Raw genomic sequence first — 21,488 nt, 5'->3', positions numbered from 1 at the left:
TCCCTTCCCCGCTGTGCTGTGGTCTGGGATGTGGTCCACTTCAGCAGAGGCAAGCTCGACCGGTAGCAGTCTTGCGTCTAGAAGTAAGTTGTTTCCGTTATTGGGTTGTTGGCAAATGGTATCAATATGAGAGCCATCTATGGTCATAAGGCAGGGCCGGCCAAAAATTCTGCACGCGTGCGGTGCTCCTGCACATGTGCAACTTCTGGGTCACAGCGTGCACGCCGCAGCCGTCAACGTTCATGTAGTGCATGTTTCTACGCACAGATGTCGCTTTATCCACTTGCTGGGATACTCTGTACCGGCGCATTCTAGTGCTCTTTCCACAGCTTACAAGCCAACCATGGGAGAGTATTTCGCGTATTAAACATTTAAAATACTGTCACAGTCCACTCATTGAGACGTCTACTTTTATGTTAACAGTTTAACCCAGTAAGACAAATAATACAGTTAACAACCGTGAGTTTTTATTAAGGAAGCTTGACTGACGGCACGTAAATACGTGTAATGTTTTTGATCTAGTACTTAAGAAAGAGAGCACTTAGCGACTTCCCACGAACCTTATTCATTCTTACCTTTCAGACAAGGTCAAGGAGAAGGCACGAACCTTATTTCGGAAGTTGGACATGATACGTGACAGTACACCACAACTCACCACAGTAGGTACGGCAGAACCCTTACGCAACCACAAATATAAAGTACCGAAGGCGATAGTATTTGAGCCTCCGTAAATGATATCCCTACGTACTTCTCCATAATTTAAGGACATATCGTCCTTTAGCACTTCTCCACACATGTTTTCAAATACACACCAAATGCAGCGAGTTAAAGGACCCTTCTGTGTGCCCAAACTAAAGCTGAAAGAAGAATAAATAAATAAAGAGAAAATTTTTACCCCTTCCATTCCCTACAGAAGTAAAAATCAACGAAGTTGATCAGACTTCAGCACCACCACAAAAAAAAGACCTTATTCATGATTTCAAATAACATTCAATAAATGCAAGGTTTCCTCTAACTAATTCTCGGTGCCTACAGTTACACCCACATAATTTCTGTCTCACTGACCTCTGAACAGAATGATAACCGCAGACCTCTCGATGATCACCTGTTATTTCAGTACCATTATTCCTATGTCTTTCATCACCTCCGTCTGAAATCTGCACAATAACCGACAATTAGATGAATGTTATGTTTTATCGACTTCAGCTGAGCGTAGCCCTTCACACACTAAAAAAAAAAACCTAAATGTAAGTATACATTGGAACAATCGGTTTAATGACCAACATTCCTGATAATAATGTAACATGGAGCAGAATGAGGCAATAATGCACAGTTCATAAACAATAATTTTTAATTATATAAGGAATAAATCCAAACACGTTTATCACTGGTCATGAGAAATGATAATCGAGTTGATGTGTCTCATCCACTTTCGTAAGGACATTTAATTTTGCTTGCCGTTCTTCACTGTTGAATACACTACACTCGTCTTTGTGATATGTATCGTAGTGTCTTTCAATTGAAAACTTACGCTGGCCGCCTATTATTCGGCGGCACAGCAAACATTGTGAGTTTTCAGCAACAGCTACAAAAAAGAATTGCAGTTCCCAGTCATTTTTAAACGACTGGGAACATAGATCTCCCGTCCTTTGCTTTTTCACAGTACCTGCCATTTCTCAGTACTTCTTTGTTAAGGTTTCGCTTACCAGGGGTAAACGAGACTGGGTAAGTTGCGCTCTTGCGCCGCCGCCGTTCATTTAGGACACATGTCTAATAACAGATGTCGCTGTCGCACACGTGCACACATGTGCTGCACTTCCGCACGTCTGCACACTGTGCAGCGTTTGGCCGGCCCTGTCATAAGATGTTGTCCTCTCGAAAGCCGTGTCCGCAGCCTGTGTTGTCACTGTCGTGGGTCCTGCTGCCATTGCCTGGGACACCCTACCGGCCGGAAATCGACCGACTCGAGTCTGACCGAGGCGGTCTGCTTGCCGCGAGATCGCACACTCGACTGAATGTAGAAGAGAAGCTGCTTAATACACTCCTGGAAATGGAAAAAAGAACACATTGACACCGGTGTGTCAGACCCACCATACTTGCTCCGGACACTGCGAGAGGGCTGTACAAGCAATGATCACACGCACGGCACAGCGGACACACCAGGAACCGCGGTGTTGGCCGTCGAATGGCGCTAGCTGCGCAGCATTTGTGCACCGCCGCCGTCAGTGTCAGCCAGTTTGCCGTGGCATACGGAGCTCCATCGCAGTCTTTAACACTGGTAGCATGCCGCGACAGTGTGGACGTGAACCGTATGTGCAGTTGACGGACTTTGAGCGAGGGCGTATAGTGGGCATGCGGGAGGCCGGGTGGACGTACCGCCGAATTGCTCAACACGTGGGGCGTGAGGTCTCCACAGTACATCGATGTTGTCGCCAGTGGTCGGCGGAAGGTGCACGTGCCCGTCGACCTGGGACCGGACCGCAGCGACGCACGGATGCACGCCAAGACCGTAGGATCCTACGCAGTGCCGTAGGGGACCGCACCGCCACTTCCCAGCAAATTAGGGACACTGTTGCTGCTGGGGTATCGGCGAGGACCATTCGCAACCGTCTCCATGAAGCTGGGCTACGGTCCCGCACACCGTTAGGCCGTCTTCCGCTCACGCCCCAACATCGTGCAGCCCGCCTCCAGTGGTGTCGCGACAAGCGTGAATGGAGGGACGAATGGAGACGTGTCGTCTTCAGCGATGAGAGTCGCTTCTGCCTTGGTGCCAATGATGGTCGTATGTGTGTTTGGCGCCGTGCAGGTGAGCGCCACAATCAGGACTGCATACGACCGAGGCACACAGGGCCAACACCCGGCATCATGGTGTGGGGAGCGATCTCCTACACTGGCCGTACACCACTGGTGATCGATGAGGGGACACTGAATAGTGCACGGTACATCCAAACCGTCATCGAACCCATCGTTCTACCATTCCTAGACCGGCAAGGGAACTTGCTGTTCCAACAGGACAATGCACGTCCGCATGTATCCCGTGCCACCCAACGTGCTCTAGAAGGTGTAAGTCAACTACCCTGGCCAGCAAGATCTTCGGATCTGTCCCCCATTGAGCATGTTTGGGACTAGATGAAGCGTCGTCTCACGCGGTCTGCACGTCCAGCAGGAACGCTGGTCCAACTGAGGCGCCAGGTGGAAATGGCATGGCAAGCCGTTCCACGGGACTACATCCAGCATCTCTACGATCATCTCCATGGGAGAATAGCAGCCTGCATTGCTGCGAAAGGTGGATATACACTGCACTAGTGCCGACATTGTGCATGCTCTGTTGCCTGTGTCTATGTGCCTGTGGTTCTGTCAGTGTGATCATGTGATGTATCTGACCCCAGGAATGTGCCAATAAAGTTTCCCCTTCCTGGGACAATGAATTCACGGTGTTCTTATTTCAATTTCCAGGAGTGTAGATAGCACACAAAGTTCACTGAGTCTTTTTGTACAAAGCAGAACACGTGAATTAAGCAAAATAAAGGGTTACCATTCTATTGACAGTTTCACGTGACATAATTATTTGGTTAGTAGGCTCTGAGTGGTTCTTTTGTTGCGTCATTCTGAGTCAGAATTAATTAAATAATAAATGATCAGAGTTTTTGCTTAAAAACTGAAACCATCGATTAATCTTTTGACCTAATGCACACAAGCTGATTTGATGGATTTTTTTGGACATTACTCTCGATCAGTGGTACTTGTACACTGATTATCTTTGTCTTTTGAGTGTCTGAGAGGCGCTGTTAATGTAACATCGAAAAAGTTCAAAGAAAGGCAACACGTTTTGTAGTATCGCGAAATATGGGAGAAAGTGTCACAGAAATGATACAGGATTTGGGTTGGACATCATAAAAAGAAAGATGTTTTTCTTTGCGACGGAATCTTCTCACGAAATTCCAATCACCAACTTTTTCCTCCGAATGCGAAAATATTTTGTTGACACCGACCTACATAGGGCGGAAACGATCACCACGATAAAATAAGGGAAATCAGAGCTCGTACGGAAAGATATAGGTGTTCATTCTTTACGCGCGCTATACGAGATTGGAATAATAGAGAATTGTGAATGTGGTTCGATGGACCCTCTGCCAGGCACTTAAATGTGATTTGCAGAGTATCCATGTAGATGTAGATGTAACACACTACACTCGACTATTTATACTAATGACCATTCACAAACCAAATTTATTAGTCGTAAACTTAGTGGTTCCTGAGTTAGATGCGGTTAACACTGAAGCGGTGTGATATACGATATGATTCATTGTAATAAAGGTCGCGCGATGCGACGCTGATTGATGTGATACTGGCGTTCCCACTGGGGCATACGATAAGGGACACGATAAATGATGCGACCTGTGTTACAGCAAACAACAAGGCAGCCTGAAGCACGTTTCCGGCTCGCCTGCACGTATGAGGCCTTATGAAGAGACAGCTATTGTAGCTTATCTGTATTTGAAGCTCAAACCACTGAAAAAGAAAAGGAAGTACTGGGTGCACCCATACAATGCTATTAATATTAAATACAGTTTGGCTGTGATTTCTCTTGAGCTCTCCCAACATGAACATAAATTTTACGAATTCTATAGAATGAGTCCAGACAGTTTCCACTGGTATCTGCTACACTGACGAAGCAGGACACAAATTTTCGACTTGCTACTTCACCTGTTGAGAAGCTGCTCATTACAATAGGCAAGTTCGTGTAAGTGTTTGGGTGATGTTTAAAACGCGCTGTGAACAGTTTATTCTTAGTACGATCATCTGATGTGGTACTTTATTGAGTGTGGCTCATATACATAATGGTTCAAATAGCTCTTAGCACTATGGGACTTAACATCTGAGGTCATCAGTCCCCTAGACTTAGAACTACTTAAACCTAACTAACCTAAGGACATCACACACAGCCATGCACTATTCGAACCTGCGACCGTAGCAGCAGCGCGGTTCCCGACTGAAGCGCCTAGAACCGCTCGGCCACAGCGGCCGGCGGCTCATATACAGGTAATGGTTACAAATTAATAAAGCTAGCACAGTTTTAGTTTTACAATGTAGTATACAATTCAGCTTGGCCGGCCGGTGTGGCCGTGCGGTTCTAAGCGCTTCAGTTTGGAACCGCGTGACCGCTACGGTCGCAGGTTCGAATCCTGGCTCGGGCATGGATGTGTGTGATGTCCTTAGGTTAGTTAGGTTTAAGTAGTTCTAAGTTCTAGGGGACTGATGACCTCAGTAGTTAAGTCCCATAGTGCTCTGAGCCATTTGAGCCAATTCAGCTTGAGGAGTACTGAGCAAAAATGTTGCTATATTTGAAGACAGATCATTCACGACTAATGACGTAGCAGTGGATGGTGAACTCTTCGCACAGGTACAGAAAGCGTTTGAAGAAACTGAAGAAGTCCTTGATGATAAGAAAAATCTCGACTTGTCCTTGGGTTTGTATAGTTGCTCATTCAGATGTAACAGGAATTTAGCTTTCAGATCTTTTTCGCACCTGTCACGAAGATTCGTGAAATTAGGGAGCACAGACTGAAAAAAACATCGTCAGTTGATCGCGCCCAGTGTCTTTTCAGTTGAGTAAAGTTTTCCTTTTCAGCTTCTGCTTGCACCGGCTGCATACGAAAAAGAGAGACAAGAGGCAGCTCTGCACTGTGCGTAGCGGGAGGCAACGGCCTCGCTTGTGGTGCCCACCTGCCAACCTCGATGGCCGACCGGTTGTACGCGCTTCAGTGTGGAACCGCGCTGCTGCTATTGTCGCAGGTTCGAATCCTGCATCGGGCATGGATGTGTGTGATGTCCTTAGTTAGGTTAAAGTAGTTCTAAGTCTAGGGGACTGATGACCTCAGATTTTAAGTCGCATAGTGCTTAGAGCCATTTGAAGCATTTGCCAACCTCAACATGGAGAACCTCCAATATGTCTCACGAATTTTCTCGAGTATGGAAAGATGTATAGCTCTGCTTCCACCATTAAAAACAATTTCTAAACCTTAGCTATATTTCGTATGTTGTAATTGTTGTGGTGTAGCAAGACAGCCACGCCACTCGGAAGTAGCCGAAAGGCACGCGTACACACACGCCGGCTGGCGTGAGTTCTGGAACAGGATACTTTGTGAATGCTATAGAGAAAAGTATGCAGTTCCTCGGATACTTAACTTTATTCCATCATTGTGGTACATCGCTCTTGACGATACAAGTGAGACTATCTCCAGATACGGTTAATTACAATCACTGTAAGGCAAATGGCGCCTTGTTAGGTCGTAGTCATGGACTTAGCTGAAGGCTATTCTAACTGTCTCTCGGCAAATGAGAGAAACGCTTCGTCAATGTAGTCGCTAGCAAAGTCGTCGTACAACTGGGGCGAGTGCTAGTCCGTCTTTCTAGACCTGCCATGTGGCGGCGCTAGGTCTGCAAGTACTGACAGTGGCGACACGCGGGTCCGACATGTACTAATGGACCGCGGCCGATTTAAAGCTACCACCTAGCAAGTGTGGTGTCTGGCGGTGACACCACAGTAATGTATGTCATAAAACGCACCAAACATAAACTGGCCAGCGACTGCATTTTCACAGCAAACTTTTCAAAAAAAGAACGGTGTTTCCCTTTACTTCGAACTATAGCAATAAGTATGGACAATAACGAAAATAAAACTACTTCATTAGCAAGCTGTGATGTGTAACTGTAAGACACAAAAAATAATGTTCTTTCCGACAAGTTTCCTTAAAGTCCAATGAGACAGTCTGCATAGAGGACAACAAGTGTGAATCCCAAAACAGTGGTTTTTACTTTTTTGTGAAAAAAGTAAATGTTCTACTGAGAAACTAACTACAGTGACAGTTGTAGCTTTGCTTCATGTACACTGGTGGCTGTCTAAAATGGAACACCAAAAAGGACCAGAGATATTACAGCCAAACTGATGTGAGAGATAATACGTTGTTCAAAAATCGCGTGATTGAAAATACAGCCGCATGTGAAGTGAAGGAGATGATGAAAAAGTTATTCAGTATTTCCGCCATTGCTGGTTACAACGTCTGCTATACGTCTCATCATTGAATCAAGGAAGCTCTGGACGCATTTTTGGGGTACAGCAATCCATGCTACTTCCACAGGTTACCATAGGTAATCTGGTGTAGCAGCAGGCCGTATATCCCTGGCTAGTTGTCCCGCAGCCATAGACCAGATGTTTGCGACAGGCGAGAGATCGGGAGAACAGGGAGGCCAAAACAGCAATGCAGTCCGATTGGGGACGAAGAGGTCTTGATTACTGTGTGCCACGTGTGGTGGCCCACGTGCTGCAATGTGGCCATTGGCGAGCTCTGAAGGTATGGGAGGACAGCCGGTTTCCGTCACTTCAGAGATGTGACGCTGGCTGGTCAGTGTACCTGCGACGCTTACCAGGGGGGTGCGGGGGTGGAATCCAATATCACCCCAAACCGTAATACCGCATGCGGGACCAGTATGGCTGTGCATAAGGCAACAGGTCGACAGTCTCTCACCACTTTATCTCCAAACTCTCATCCGACCATCGCAGTGTTGCAGGCAGAATCGGTGAAAACAATGTCGTTCCATTCAGTTGTCCTTGCCCGTCGCTCATCACACCACTGCCGGTGCAAACGCCTGTGGCGTTGACTCACAAGGGGAGGTCGCCAATTGTGAAATTCAGGTTCGATTCATACAGCACATAATAAAAGCTGATGGCCAGAGGTGTAATGTGGCAAAGCACCAAGATGCACTTCTCAGCCATTGTCGAGAAAATCGACAGTTAAAAGAAACCGTTGAGGTGAAATACTCTCTATGGTTAGTAATTTTCTACAGCGTCGTGGCGCAGCGGTAAGCGCTTGGGTTCATAATCCGAAGGTCGCCGGATCGAATCTCGCACCATTCAAATTTTTTTATTTTTAGTTTTTTGTAATATTAATGAATTGCTTATGGGTGTTGGGGAAAGCGGATCGCTCTCCAATTGTACCGCCTCCATTTTTCCGTTTGTTTCACAGGGTGTACCAAAGCTAGGGACCGCATCTACCTTCTTTCGAAGTTAGCAGGCAACTACGCTGTTATGCGGCGGCTCGTTTCGGCCCATTCAACATCTGTTCTTCAAGTGTAACGAGCAAGTAACGGAGTTTATATTTCATACCTGCCACAGCAAATTTGTGTTCGTGGGGTCTCTATTCTAATTCGAACGTTTGATTTACGCTATACGTATTCGTTTCGGAATATCGTTTCTACGTCTTACGTTAACTATACGTGGTTAACATTATGAAGACAATTAATAACATTTGTAAAATACAACTTTGTTTGTGGAAAACATAATGATGTTCGAAGTTGCCAGTTTTTCCACGACAAACGACTTTCAACAACTTATTATATGCATAATTGTTGCAACTGATTGCCGGGAATATACACATTTGAATTACAAAAAACAAATACTTAAAAAAAAGGTGGCATGGCGCGAGATTCGATCCGGCGACCTGCGGATTACGAACCCGAGCGCTTACCGCTGCACCACGACGCTGTAGAAAATTATTAATCGTAGAGAGTATTTCACCGCAACGGTTTCTTTTAACTGTCGATTTTCTCGACAACGGCTGAGAAGTGCATCTTGGTGCTTTGCCACATTACACCTCTGGCCATGAGCTTTTATTATGCGCAGTATGAATCGAATCTGAATTTCACAATTGGCGGCCTCCCCTTGTCAGTGATAAAAGCAGCAAAGGACGCCTTGCGGACAGTCCACTCTGCTGGAAACGATGTCGAATGGGAAGCGCGGACACTGGTTGTTGCACAACAGGCTGAATTTTTATGATATGGTAGTAATGTGACAGAGCGATCCATCACTGCCATGAGCGTAGTATGTCTGTTACCACCTGTAGTGGTGTAATCAGGTGGGTGTAAAATGTCCTGTGGGTCCGTCGTTCCTTTCTGCGTCACAGTTACTTGGTGTCCGAAACGATCACCAATTTCACTGAAGGATAATCCGCAATCCCTTATAGGCAACTACCCTTCCTCGGTGGAACTCCGAAACATGCTCAGAACACGCTTGCTGTCTTCCGAGGGGCATACTGAAGCTGCTTACGCAAAACATCTTCACGAAAGAACAATTCCAGTACGTCCACACGGTCGTCTGTGTCCCCTTCCATAAAGCGCTTGCTAACGGCACCGGTGGTGTGCTGCGCTGAAATAATAATAATAATAAAAATATGCATCTCTCGTCGCCGCAAACGCACGCTGCAAATTTCACCTGACTTGGATGCTTCCTTCAGGCAGCTGCATTTTGGGTGCCCAGCAGTGTACACTGAACTATTTTTTAAGCAAATCAGATTACTTGAAATTTCACTCACCGTATATCGTACGATACGAGCTGCGTGGAACGACGAGCACTGCATGTTGTTCTGGGCGATACATTAGAGATACGTTTCGGTGTCGTCTCGCTGTGGTCCCAGTGTGAACTAGTTAAGTCACTTCCGTCACAATTCTGTGCGCTCTGCCGATGAGGGTTGCTTCTGTAACTTATCCTGTCATGCACTGCATCACCTCATTGTGTGAATGACACCTGTGTCTTTAACTACTGCAAAGCAGTGGCAGGATCGGTTTCGCAAAATACACTCCTGGAAATTGAAATAAGAACACCGTGAATTCATTGTCCCAGGAAGGGGAAACTTTATTGACACATTCCTGGGGTCAGATACATCACATGATCACACTGACAGAACCACAGGCACATAGACACAGGCAACAGAGCATGCACATTGTCGGCACTAGTACAGTGTATATCCACCTTTCGCAGCAATGCAGGCTGCTATTCTCCCATGGAAACGATCGTAGAGATGCTGGATGTAGTCCTGTGGAACGGCTTGCCATGCCATTTCCACCTGGCGCCTCAGTTGGACCAGCGTTCGTGCTGGACGTGCAGACCGCGTGAGACGACGCTTCATCCAGTCCCAAACATGCTCAATGGGGGACAGATCCGGAGATCTTGCTGGCCAGGGTAGTTGACTTACACCTTCTAGAGCACGTTGGGTGGCACGGGATACATGCGGACGTGCATTGTCCTGTTGGAACAGCAAGTTCCCTTGCCGGTCTAGGAATGGTAGAACGATGGGTTCGATGACGGTTTGGATGTACCGTGCACTATTCAGTGTCCCCTCGACCATCACCAGTGGTGTGCGGCCAGTGTAGGAGATCGCTCCCCACACCATGATGCCGGGTGTTGGCCCTGTGTGCCTCGGTCGTATGCAGTCCTGATTGTGGCGCTCACATGCACGGCGCCAAACACGCATACGACCATCATTGGCACCAAGGCAGAAGCGACTCTCATCGCTGAAGACGACACGTCTCCATTCGTCCCTCCATTCACGCCTGTCGCGACACCACTGGAGGCGGGCTGCACGATGTTGGGGCGTGAGCGGAAGACGGCCTAACGGTGTGCGGGACCGTAGCCCAGCTTCATGGAGACGGTTGCGAATGGTCCTCGCCGATACCCCAGCAGCAACAGTGTCCCTAATTTGCTGGGAAGTGGCGGTGCGGTCCCCTACGGCACTGCGTAGGATCCTACGGTCTTGGCGTGCATCCGTGCGTCGCTGCGGTCCGGTCCCAGGTCGACGGGCACGTGCACCTTCCGCCGACCACTGGCGACAACATCGATGTACTGTGGAGACCTCACGCCCCACGTGTTGAGCAATTCGGCGGTACGTCCACCCGGCCTCCCGCATGCCCACTATACGCCCTCGCTCAAAGTCCGTCAACTGCACATACGGTTCACGTCCACGCTGTCGCGGCATGCTACCAGTGTTAAAGACTGCGATGGAGCTCCGTATGCCACGGCAAACTGGCTGACACTGACGGCGGCGGTGCACAAATGCTGCGCAGCTAGCGCCATTCGACGGCCAACACCGCGGTTCCTGGTGTGTCCGCTGTGCCGTGCGTGTGATCATTGCTTGTACAGCCCTCTCGCAGTGTCCGGAGCAAGTATGGTGGGTCTGACACACCGGTGTCAATGTGTTCTTTTTTCCATTTCCAGGAGTGAATCTCTTTTTCTCATTTCCTAAATCCCAATAATGACTATGCAAGTAGAGTCCACGTTCGCTTGCGTCGAACAAGTACCAAACACCAACTTTCTTATTAGTGGGACAAATTTATTTAAATATTAATTAATTAAACTGATAAAAAGACGTAACCTCACAGATCATTTGATGGTTCAATAAAATACCAATCCATTCACTGGATGCGATAATCATAATAAATTTCTGTGAAACATTATTGAGGGGAGGTGCAAACTGACTGATTTTAAGGATCCTGACTATGGAGCAAAATGGCGCTGTGAGATGTAACGGCAACGACTTTAGCAATAATTAACATTTATTTACTCATTAAAAGTGACGCACACACACACAGATGTTAAGTTAAAACACGATTACATGGAATGCTACCACGTAGGTCTCGATTCATAGTACATTACACAACGTAACAACTGGAACAACACGTGATGGTCAAGTCTTCTAAATTACCGGTTACGATTTATTAAGATCACACACACCTCGTTCATACTGGTCACTCACACGACGAAAATTTAGAAGAAAGCTCCACTACTCCACATGTAAGTTCACTGGGCCAGAGCGCGACTGGCTTTGGTGGTCAATTTCAGGGGACAAAGCGCAATTCTAAAATTGCGCACATTTCAGTAATTCTGTATATAAATTTACCAAACTTGGACACATCTACTCCGCGATGAAACTGATGCCTCAATTCGAACGCGAGAGGCATTTACGTTGAATTGGAGCCTCTTTGTTTACGCATGTACATAACGTAGTGACAGCAGTCGTCCAGGTCAAGATGCAGTTGCACAGAAGATCTCATCGAATAAACTGAATAGTAATGAAATTAACACCGTTCCCTGATTGAAATAATTGGTGCGGCGTGGTTATCAATGTCACACACCAGAGTGACGGCCGAAAACTCAAACAAAGCTAACTGGTACACATTTGAGCTTTCCAACTTGAGATACTAGTCAGAGCATTCTTACTCTCCGACGTCCTGGGGAAGAGCAAAACTAACCTGCTCCGTCGCCAGGGTCTACCCTCATTAGCAGTCATAATCTCAGAAACAGGAATAGTCCGGTATGCTAAGATTTCTCTGCTTTCAAAGGATTCCAAACCTGCTCTACCTGGGTTGTTACAGGCAACGAAAGCTACAGTCAGCCATCCGTTACCCAAATTAGAGGAAGAAGATACTTTCATTAGAGAAAAATTTAATCTAGCCCCACAAAACAAAGTAGGACCATGAATAAGAACAAATTGAGCAGTTTTAGAAACCGCTCTTGTTTCGTTCTTTTTGCCCTTGCCAGAAGATGTCGAAGCACCAAGGGTGCCGTCCACATTGACAAGTGGTACACATTTCAGCTTACCAACTTGAGATACTAGTCAGAGCATTCTTACTCTCTGACGTCCTAGGGAAGAGAAAAACTAGCCTGCTCCGTCGCCAGGGTCTACACAGATGCCAAGAAGGGCCTAGAGAGCGTAAGCGGTTTCTACCTTCATCAACCTCACTGTGGTTGCTGAGCAGTGGCCTTTAATGCCTCTCTGAGCCAACGTAGCTGTATTCAAAGCTCTACACAAAGGTTGGCTAAACTGCTCTTAACATTCAAGGAAACCACCTGGGAACTAAGGAAAGCTGAAGTGCCAGTTACAGATGAACCACACACGCATACTAGCAAACGACATTAGTGGACAGGAAAGATGTGACATGAACACACGATAATGGATTACCCAGATACAAACAGAGTATAGTTATGAATTTGAAAAAGACATTCTCCTTCACCGTCGAAATGCCACTGTAATATCAGGTCCACTTATAACACTCCTGTCTGCTACTGCTATACCGTAACCTCAAAACTGGAGGCAATTTGCAAAACAGAATTATTTTGTTGAAGTAATAATGGTATAAAGCAACAGAGCAGTGTTACCCCCTGAGAGGAATTTTGTTATGTCGACCGTGTTGTACCTAACGGAGGTGGCTTATCGGAAGTGAAAGTGAGAATTACGTAAATATTTGAACAGTAGCAAACAAAATTTTGCCTAGCTATACTGTTTATAGAATAAGGGAAACGGTCGCCAGCCTAATTAGGCAAGAGAAAGATTAACGTTCTCGTTTAAGAAAGTAGGTATAAGTAACTATAATGGACAAACACAACCTGGACTTAACCACACGCGAGTGCAATGAACTCTGACACACACATATGTTTTAAGATTGAAGCTAACAGTTGGAGCAGCAGAACTATTTGCAAAATTATAAGAGATACCAAAACACCCTATTACTTTCAGGCTTTAAAGAAATTATGGTTTTTTATAATTAGTGGTCTTCCCATTACTTGATACTCAGCATTAATACAATAGACAAACTGTGGATCTTGTTATATTATTAATATGCACTTCCTATACACAAGAGAGACATACACTTAACAAACATGAGTATATAATGTTTCACAACTGCAGTTTTCCACTTTTACTACAGCGAAACACAATGTTGACAAAATTTCAAGAAACTGACTCATCTTTTTGAATTTACTACAGATATCAAGGTGATCCTTTGCTAAGCAAAACTTTAGAAGCCTCAGTCTTAAGAACTTTTAATTTTGCAGTTGGCAACAGGACTTTAATAAGCAGTTTTAATAGGAAAATTATTTTCAGCAAACAACATTTACTTTAACTCACTCTCTTGCCACATTAACTTTAACTTTCTTTTTACTAAGTTCAAGAGGCATTGATTAGCATAACATTGGTCATAAATGTTCTTTCAGTAGTGACACTCGGCAATTACTTTAGTTCAAACGGAAAGGAACCTGAGAGGTGTTATGATAAGGAGAAAAATCAAGGTAGGTACATAAATTCAGATATAAATTACCTTATATTTGAGCACAATAACACATCCATTAAGCTGATCCTTCACTGTACATCATTATAGTATTACGTTACAGTGATTGCGCAACGTGGTGGCAACTGCATATTGGTAGGTGGATTCGCAGACAGAATTGCTGGACTCTGTCATTTCTTGGTGGCGACGACAGATACCAATTCCAGAATAGTTCCAGCTATTTATCCATCCATCCGAGGCACTGGAAAGCGGGAGGAAAAGCCTCTCTCGGAACCAGCACGATATGCAACATTTACATGACAGTGCACAGTTTGGTAGCTCGTCTCCGACTAGTAGCTCGTCTCCGACTGACTATCAGTTCCACCTTTTCTACCTAGGCCAACCACAATTTGCGCGCGCTACACAGTTCCGTTCCCTAGGGGAACCACTACACCGTTTACATACAAACTAACTAAGAACCCTAAGTGAGGATCAGCAATTTACATAACAGCAACCAAATACATTAAATAAAAAAAAACATTTACACTTATTGACATCTCTACAAAAAATTATTCACACAAAATTACAATCATATACAGTAGGTTTTGTTCCCTCCAAATGGGACAAAGCATTTACAGTACAGATACACTACTTTGCATTGAACCAAACCATGACATCAAAGTTTGTACAAAGAAAGGAGTATACAATTCTGTGTTACCTATTCAATTAAACACATCTACAGAAGCTCAATGATGTAACATTAAATGAAACAAAAGTAAAATAAATCCGTACAGCATAAGAGCTATGGTGTTACACACTGTAATATCAGGTACATCTTTCTCTCGATGGCCGGCCGGGGTGGCCGTGAGGTTCTAGGCGCTACAGTCTGGAACCGCGTGACCGCTACGGTCGCAGGTTCGAATCCTGCTTCGGGCATGGATGTGTGTGATGTCCTCAGGTTAGTTAGGTTTAAGTAGTTCTAAGTTCTATGGGACTGATGACCTCAGAAATTAAGTTCCATAGTGCTCAGAGCCATTTGAACCATTTTTTCTCTCCATGAGTAGTCATACCGAACATTTGAGCCATTAAGAATTGAAGCAAAACGAAGGTCGCTTTTCAAGATCAATGGAACGGCTCACACGGAGACGTTTCATGTGAACTGCGCCTAATACTTGCAGCGATCTGATTTGAACCCTTAATTTTACTCGGTTCATTATTATTATTATTTCAGTTATTCTAAAAGTGACAGGAGAACATTTAATTCGCTTGTTTGCCTGGCCCTCTTCCGCAGCAGCTGTTAAAATCTGTTACTATAGGTTATCCGTCTTTAGCTGACTGCAGTTTAATTAAAAAGAGTTACACCAGACGCATTTATCTTTTATTTATAAAGCATGTTCCGTGGTTATTCTACAAATTGGATACATATGTTTGTCCATTTTTCATTGTTTTAGGTTAAAAACAGCGTTTTCTTTATAAAGTTGGTGCGCAAGTTACTTATGGTGTTACTTTACATATTCTGCTCCCTCATCTTTGCTACCAGCGGTTGGCGTCGAAAGGCTTCATTTCACATTTGCATTTGGCAGTTTCTGGCATTCTGCAGTATTTACTGGTACATTTCACTTCCTCAAATTGTTTCTCATTGCGCACTGCCACAGTGTTTATGTATGTTCGTGTGTTTTCTTTCAAGTTGTGAGTGTTGCCAACCTTGTGGAACTATTGTGTTTGTGTGTGTGTGTGTGTGTGTGAGAGAGAGAGAGAGAGAGAGAGAGAGAGAGAGAGAGAGAGAGACAGAGAGAGAGAGGTACTAAAATTTGTGAAACTGTCTTATATGTAGGTAGAGACGTGAGAGGACTGGGGGTGGGTTGACGTTTTTTGCAAGGAGGTGGGGGGGGGGGGGGAGGCTGGGATGGAGCACTATGGGACTTAACAACTGAGGTCGTCAGTCCCCTAGAACTTAGAACTACTTAAGCCTAACTAACCTAAGCACGTCACACACATACATGTCCGAGGCGGGATTCGAACCTGCGACCGTGGCGATCGCGCGGTTCCGGACTGAATCGCCTAGAACCGCTCGGCCACACAGGCCGGCCACAAACGAACAGACATAAACATTGTGGCAGAGCGGAATGAGAAACAGTTTGAGAAAGTGAAGTGTAAATACTGCAGAATGCCGAAAACTGCCAAGTGCAAATGTGAAATGAAGCCTTTCGACTCCAACCGCTGCTAGCAAGGAGGAGGGAGCAGAATATGTAAAGAAACACCGTAAGTAACTTGCACACCAACTTAATAAAGAAAACGCTGTTTTTAATCTAAAACTATCGAAAATGTACAAACGTATGCTTCCAATCTGCAGAATAACCATGAAAGATGCTTTATAAATAAAAGCTCATTGCGTATGGTGTAATTCTTTTTAATTAAATTGCAGTGAGCTCAAGACAGATAACTTGTAGTAACATCTACTTACATAAAAAAATTTATTTTTTTATTTACTCGATCCACGTGCCTTGTGCAGTTGTGTAAAGAGTGTCTGTGAACTGCGGGTCCAAGATTTAAGATAGGGTTCAGCCCACGGCCCGCTTACAGGTGGACTGGTATACTCGGTGGTGCAGCGGGCTGTGCTCGCACTGAGAAAGGCCTACATCCTAGCGAAGCTGTTTCCGTGCTTTTTGTTCGAGGGCAGCCCGCATAGATAAGCGGCGTATCTGGCGGGAGTCGCCAGCTGCCACTTGACCGTCGCTCGGCGCCCTCTGCGGGTCCCGGCGGGCCGTTTCATCCCGTCTGGGCAGAGTCATTCGCGAGATTTGGCCTCCGCCTCCCGCCCCCCGTCTGCCGTCTTCCGCCGTCCGCTTTCCGCCTCCCGCCTCCAGCCTGCTGCCGCGCCGCACTCGGCCAGTTCCCTGGGGGAATCCCCTCACACCGGGCCGCTCAGATCTCGTCCTGTAAGGAGGGAGGGAGGTAGGGAGGGAGGGCAGGGCGTACGGCCTCCACCGGGGCTGCCTTCTTTATTACATCTTCGACAGCAGAAGAGGCTAAGCGCGTGTGCTGGCTCCCGCTGCCGCCTGCCGCCGTTGCGCCCCTTTCAAATTTCGGCCTCCTCTTAGCAAGGAAGCGTGCTGAACTATCAGTGCGATGCTCAGTATTTGGATTTCGTTCACTTCTGTTTGATGAAACAAGTCGCTTCCCTATGCAGCTGATTTAAATTTTTTGTCATTTTCACTTGTAACACAAATATTTTAGGCCATGGATTTTGTAACACTAACAATTTTGTGCCACATCAGCAACATTGGTGTATTATTATTATTTCTTTCCTTTATCAGACGTTATGTCTCATTAAAAATGGAAAGTGATGCGGATCTTGATCAAGCGTGACTTCCTCTTAACTGTACGGAGTATGTTACATTGCATTTAGGAACTTTCGGGTAATTGAACATGTAACAATAATTACAGATTTCTGTAGTTGTACATATACGTTTGGATGTAGCTGTATTGCGTTGATGTACTGGTGGATATTGTGTGGTATGACTCCTGTAGTTGATAGTATTATTGGTATAATATCAACTTTATCCTGATGCCACATTTTTCATTTTTTTCCCCTGTTTTCTGCTGTATATTTGTTGTATTAGGTATGGCTATTTCGATTAATTGTGTTAATTTCTTCTTTTTATTGGTGAGTATGATGCCAGGTTTGTTATGTGGTGTTGTTTTATCTGTTATAATGGTTCTGTTCCAGTATAATTTGTATTCATCGTTCTCCAGTACATTTTGTGGTGCATTCTTGTATGTGGGAACGTGTTGTTTTATTAGTTTATGTTGCATGGCAAGTTGGTGATGTATTATTTTTGCTACATTGTCATGTCTTCTGGGGTATTCTGTATTTGCTAGTATTGTACATCCGCTTGTGATGTGATCTACTGTTTCTATTTGTTGTTTGCATTATTATTATTATTATTATTATTATTGTTTGGTACCGAGTGTATGTAATAGCAGTAAAGAAGGAGAGGAGAGTGCTGCACCTACAAGATAGTCTACCTAGGAACACAAGTTGTTTATTGGTCGGTGCTTCACTCTAGTGACACATTCTAGAATCACATTAGAGGAGCCGATAGGCGGACGTTGTCCTGCCACTGATCTCGCTAGCAAAATATATGTCTTGAACTAAAATCCTTTACTCAGTGTAATCGGAATACCCAAAATACGAACCATTGAACTCTTCATAAACATTGCATCATCACGGACACTGACTGAAATGTTTTATTTAGAAGTTTAGAGGGAATTTTGCCGAATTAACTTGCGTATAAACCGTAATTCAGACAATGCATCCCATATTCTCACAGAATATTATCTCAAATACACTTCATTTGTTGCTTGAATGTCAAGTTAATTGAGTGAATTACGTATCGATTAATTCACTCAGTACGCACGCAATTACTATATACGAAATATGATTTCAAACATACTTCATTGGTTAAAACAATGTTGAATTAATCGATAAATAATTAACTCAGTTTGTATGCAATTACAATAAGCGAAATATATCAGAACTCAACAATCAGAAATCTAAATCTGAAAACAATGTCTAACGACGACGCAATGCAGTCGATATGAAGAGGGACTGGGAGGCAAAAAATTTGGGATAATATGTTTTTATATGAAAAATCTGAAGAAAATGTTTTAAAATGTTTTGGTCGGAAAACTAAAAAAAAGTCTTGATCTGGACCAAAACGCCAACTACTGCGTCCTGTTATATCCGAAAACCGTCCAGGCGACCTCGTAAGCACAAAACAAAATTTTATTAAAATCGGTCAACCCTATAGGAGGAGAAGAACTACGAACAACACACGCCAGAATTTTATACATAAAGATGAAGAAAGGCACACTAGAGACCGTTATAAGCAGTTTCCGACATTTTATACAGTGTTTATTGTTGTTAGACATGACGTTGCTGTAGGATATTTTAACGATATTTGGAATATACTGTTAATTATTCAGGCATAGAACTTTATGAAAGTGAAATTCTACATATTTTTAAAATTAGTTATACAATCTTGTGGACGGTAAACAGATACTTCATCAGTCATGCACCATCTTGTACTCTGAAGCAAAAGGTCTTTTGCAGTGTAACTTGGGATATTTGCAAATTAACTGAGTTTCTTTAATGTCTTAACAGTTTTACCTGTCTTAAAAACGAAAATTTGAGTTAGATTACAATTGCTTCCAAATCGAAATTTATTTAACTTGTAACTGGTTTTTTTATAACACTTTTGCTTAATTTGATTTCACTTAATGGTTACTGGTGTGTAGTAAAGTAGCATTGTAACAGACAGACTATTAAATACGGTACTTTCAAGATTTTCTTGGTTGCAGCGTTTTTACATTTGAGTCGTATATTAGTTCCTAGGTGCATGATCGTTTTGTAGCTTGGAACAGGCATTTTACATTTATAAAAACCTTATTTTTCAGTAGTAATTTCTATAATTTCAGAAAAAAGGCTGCAGTACATAACAAGTGAATACCATTATTTAAATACGGAATGAGAAAATATATTAAACTTCGTTTAAAGGCCTGGCTAGAGGCGGAATTCTGAAAATGTGCAAAGCAAAAGACTCTCCACTATATTTATTTTATATATCAAAGAAAAAAAATACAATTTGTCTTCTGTAACACTCACAAATTAGCATTCACGTATAACATGTGTCATACATAACGAATTGATAGAATCGCAACCGTTAGGGAAGTAAAGATGGAGGGAGGTCCTTCTGTGTCTAGGGGCTGTTAGAGCGTCAAATGAAAATTTGTGAGGGCGTTAATAAAGCGCGCCAAGAGAGTTACAGTGAGACGATAGCTGGCCGCCAATGTGTAAAAAGCCTGGAGTTAAAAGTGAAGCGAAATTATCTTCAAACTGATATAACATCGTAGGCTTTCACTCTCAGTCTCATTGTGGATAAAATAATTTTTGGGATTGGGCTGTATCTTTGTAAGCTACCAGAACTACTAAACTGTCAACGTCTGGACCAACTTTCTGCAGTCTTCTTCAGGGCTGTTCACAGCTGAGCAAGTCCACAGTTTATTTATAATGAACACACCGATACTTGACTGTATTGCTGTTTATCTAATTAATTAAACAAACAACAATACAGTCAAACTGCAGTGTGTTTATTAAAAAATTGTTGTATGACTGTTGCTAAACACCATCAAAAACTGTCGACAGTTTAGTTGTTTTAGCAGTCTGCAACGACGCGGCCCAAATCTAATAGAGTAATTCGTATGAAGAATCACGACTGCGTAATACGAGGGTTGGAACTTTAATAGCGGAAACTATTCATTTACAGCTCGTACAAAATAGATACGTGTTTCAAACTTTTACTGACCTTCAAAGTAGTCACCAGCATTGTGCATAACTCGTTGCCAGTGATGTGGAAGTCGTAGGATAGTCTTAGCAGTACCATTTGTGTTGACAGTTCGAGCGGCGGTGTCTATTACCCGACGAATTTGTAGCAGTTCTGAAGCGAATGCCGTGACGTGTTTCCTTCAGTTTAAAAATGGAGTTAGGGGGTCTTAAGTCAGGGGAGTGGAGTAGGTGGTATAGCACTTAGAAGCCCCATCAGTCAAACAAATCAGCAACATCCTAGCAGATTAAAACTGTGTGCCGGACCGAGACTCGAACTCGGGACCTTTGCCTGCAGAGTGAAAATTTCATTCTGAAATCAGTAACAACTTGCATTATACGTGCTTGAGCATTGTCCTGCAAAATGATGGTCAAGTCCTGCAGAAAGTGTCATCACTTCTGTCTCCATGCTGTCCATTTTTGGATCGCAACCTACGACCAGCTTAGAGACAGAAGTGATAATACTTTCTGCAGGACTTGACCATCATTTGGCAGGACAGTGCTCAACCACGTACAGTGAAAGCTGTTACTGATTTGTTTGACTGATAGGGCTGTAGGGCTGCTAAGTGCTATACCACCTACTGCACTCCCCTGACTTAAGTCCTCGTGAGTTCAACTCGATTTCTAAACTGGAGGAAATACTTCACGGCTTTCGCTTCAGAACTGATACAAATTCGTCGGGCAATAGACCGCACTGGTCGAACTGTCAACACAACTGGCACTGCTAAGAGTATCCTACGACTTCCACATCGCTGGCAACGGGTTATACACAATGACGGTGACTACTTTGAAGGTCAGTAAAACTTTGAAACACGTATCTATTTTGTACGAGCTGTAAATAAATAGTTGCCACTATTAAAGTTCCACTCCTCGTATATTCCAGCGCCATGGTCACAGCAGGTGATCACTTTTCGTCGCCTTGACAACTCCACACAACGTACAGAATATTTAGATTTGTATCAGCGCGTGACTCATTTCACTGCACTCAGTCAAAATATTTGTAAAATTCAATGGTCGTGAGTAAAGAGAACATAACTGGTGATGTGACGTAACATTTTTTAGAATGCTGTTCCTGATCTGGAAAGTTTCTGAGTATCCACCAATGTGAAGTTAATTTTTCGGGTTTTTGTTAACATTAATAATTAAAGCGTTGAAAGACACTAGTCAAACAGTTGTAGAAAATAGCTGATTTAGAATTTCGTTCTGGTGCAAAATTAATTTTACT

Source organism: Schistocerca cancellata, chromosome 6 (assembly GCF_023864275.1).
Source record: "Schistocerca cancellata isolate TAMUIC-IGC-003103 chromosome 6, iqSchCanc2.1, whole genome shotgun sequence".
NCBI classification, from domain to species: Eukaryota; Metazoa; Arthropoda; class Insecta; order Orthoptera; family Acrididae; genus Schistocerca; species Schistocerca cancellata.
The sequence above is the reverse complement of the archived record's forward strand: the minus strand, read 5'-3'. Positions refer to the sequence as shown.